The sequence below is a fragment of the Papilio xuthus genome, unplaced genomic scaffold, assembly GCF_000836235.2.
Source record: "Papilio xuthus unplaced genomic scaffold, Pxut_1.1 DF825752.1, whole genome shotgun sequence".
Lineage (NCBI taxonomy): Eukaryota > Metazoa > Arthropoda > Insecta > Lepidoptera > Papilionidae > Papilio > Papilio xuthus.
The window spans coordinates 1,025,110-1,028,717 of record NW_013532897.1 but is presented as its reverse complement, the minus strand read 5'-3'; positions in this window follow the sequence as shown (position 1 = coordinate 1,028,717).

The following is a 3,608-nucleotide window of genomic DNA, read 5'->3' as shown; positions in this document are numbered from 1 at the left end:
ACGTTCGCTTAAATTGCACCATTGCGAATGTTTTAATTCCCTCTTATATTGTTCTATGCTATAAATTATAATTTTATGCTATTACGTAAAGAATAAAACTGAAAAAGTTCAGAATTTAAAGTGCTACTAAATTTTATAGAGCTTACTGAGTTAAATATATGTATCAAATTCATTAGCAAATAGTTAATAAATAGTTTGTGATGTAAAACGTTTCACACTCACTTCAATTAAATCGTAATTTGAGGATTGAGTCTAGTGAAGGAGAGACAGTGACCAAGTCGGTCGCAGCACCGATCAACTTATTCCTTCTCTAAGCGAAGTTGGCGCCGCTCTCGACGAAGTTTGTCAGACATGCGCCAACTTATCCGGAATCAAATTAACCGATGGTCTGAATCAAAAGCCAATAACGATTGCGCTTCATGTTACCACAAATTTCATTAAGCATCAGCGTTGATTCAGAAACATTTTTACTGAGAATGCTACTTTGAAATTTTCCGTTGAACTTTGTTTTTTCACGTACAGCATTAAGTTTTGTTGTAATTCAATATGGAGGTTAAAAATAAAATTAATAGAGTTATAAAATGAAAAAAAAAACATCAACTGAATCCCCTCACTAACATCATCGATCATTTTCATTGGTCCGTATTAGCCCGTATGCGAGGACTTCCCGCATGCTACATAACGATCGACATATCGTATATTGAAATTACGCTCTTATGTGTTATAAACAAATTACTAACAAATTAATTTTAATTCAAGTTTTCTTTAAAGCTATTCATAAATGAACGATAAATTATACGTATTGTTTGTGCTGCATACAAGCGTCCGTATTAAACGTAATGTGTTTACACGGCGCCAGGAACAATGGCTTGTCACGCAGACATTCTCCTTTAAGAAGTATTATACAAACAAAACAAACATATATTATGTGCATTGAATATCAATTTTATTGAAGGAAAATAAAAACTTCATTCATATAAAATATGTCGCTCCAATTTCACAAAAATATGTACTATAACAAGTATTCGTGACAATGTTTTATCAATGCAAACTCATGGATAAATTCGAAGTAACAGCATAATTTTAACTAAGTATTTGAACACCGTAATTCCGTAACAAGGCTACGCAAGAGCGACGTAGAGACGTAGCACTAGAACATAGAGCAGATAAGTCGAATGTACTCACGTAAATCGTTATTTAACAAAATCATAGTGTCCTTCGGTATTGATCTCACAGTACAGACCAATAAGCCGTGTAACTAATCACATTCTAAGCTGCGGAACCCTTTGTTAAAGCTCTGTTCATTGATCATCTGCCGGCATTGTTAAACTTCGTTATCATAGTTTCAGGGTTACCTACATCAGAGCAATATTACTTCGTTATATTAACTGTTATTACTATTTCTGTTCTAATGTTTAATATAACGGCCCCACTGCGTTACTTACCTTAAGATTATTTCAAGTTTGAAAGCAGTTAGATGTTAATTACACTCTTAACCTTTATTACCGACTTATTGGTTAAGACGAAATGGGATAGACGTAGACGATAACTTTTCATTTGAAAAAGGCTTCATACTCCAGTCTCACTTATAAAATCATTGGTAAAAAGATACGGCTAATATACTTTTTCTTTACTATATCAACAATCTAGTAAGATTAATTTTCTTTTCGGAATTTCTTTATAAATATTCGCTACCGTTCAGATTATTTCTTTTTTGCTGAAAAGAGAGTAGAATGTTTGAATTTTTTTTTTGCAAATCAAATCAATCAAACAAAACTCAATATAAAATCTGTAATTTAAGAAAACATGTAGCATTGTAGCATGTGATATGTGGAACATGAATGTAACACTGGAGTAGTGATGTACTGCCGCGTATCGTATAATCTTATTACCCTAATTCAAACCAATTATGACTTAATTGCATAAATCCGATTATCTGAAACAAACGCTCTTCTATTTAATCATAGATAATTGCATTGTATCACTGAAATTCATATTCACTAATCCATATACTAAATACTACATATATTATTTCAAGATATATAACATACGAACTGTCGCCCGTGACTCCGTCCGAGCGGAATTAAATAATGATTAATTAGTAGCCTATATAATCATTCAGACTATGTTCTACATCAATTCTATTTAAGTGAGATTCATGGAGTCATTCTGGAGATACCTTGTACAAAATATCCATCCATCCATTCTTTTATCCAAATATTCCCATTTATAATATAAGTAAGATAGTAAAATTGATAATTTAACAGCAACATTTTCTCACAAGAAAATAACATTCAACCTGGCTACAAGTAACATATCGAAATAAAATGAAAATAATACACGAAGAGAGAGGTTGTTATTGTTACTATATCTTAATACTTTTTATATTAGAATAACTATGTTATGTAACGGAATACTTTTAGCGATGATTTATTCATTGAATTTCGCATAAAATTGTTTCGCAACACGATATCATTTACATTTATAGGAAACATTTAAATATTAACTAAAGCAAGGTTCATTTGTTCCCGCAACATGCAATTACACTTTTTCAAACTTCTCTATTAAAATACACCGAGAAAACAGAAACATTGAACACGAAACGTAATGTACAATGTAAATATTTAGAAAAAAGGAAAGCGTTTCGTTTGCTCAAGTCATTAAACTTTTTGTAATAGAAGAAAAAGATATCGCTTTTGTTTAACTGCAGACTTAACAAAACAAATAAAGAATAAAGTAAATAGTAAATTGTATTTAAAGAGATTGTTCGATACTCTCACTATGACTACAAGCAACATAAAAGACACTAAAAACATTTTAAGCTCTAAATAACTACAACATTATAAAACCATAACCTTTTAAACCTCTCCATTAATATTTCACCTAATATTAACAATAATATCAATGTGAATAATCAAAGAAAGCCTTACTCCGTGCTCCTGTAGTACACAAGCTTCAATTAAGTCGTTACATTTAATCCACAAGACAAGCCGGCAGTTTGCTTTCGCACGCGGCGTGTTTCTGTTTGTCGACACAACATTACATCACATGTAATTACTAGTAACCGATCAGTTTACGTGTCATATACATAACTCATTGTCTATATAGTAAAGGCGAGCGATTAAATAGCAACAATCGTTGACTAGCCTACAACGTACAAGTGCAAGAAAATGTATATTATTTTCTTAATTGAAGACTCTACTAATTAATAAAGAAAATCTCCCGAGTCTGTTTTTGGTTATTGCGCATGAGAATTTAGATAAATATAAAATAATGTATCGTGTTAAGCTGGATCTACGGGAGCTACAAGCGATGGACTGGCAGGAGAAGGCGCAAGACAGGCGACTTTGGCGATCTCTTGTGTCGGAGGCCAAGACCCACTTTGGGTCGGTGTGCCAGCGGAGTAAGTAAGTAAGTGTTAAACTTCTTACATACAAGACACAAACAAGTTATATTTTCGTACTATTTGATTAAGTAAAATATTAATCAATTTAACATTTAAAAATACCATTGATATGAAAGCAGCGTACGAAAGAATGTGTCGTTGAATGTGTATTCACAATTCACGGGCGACAATGCGCCCCCGCACAAAGCCACCCCCCCCCCCC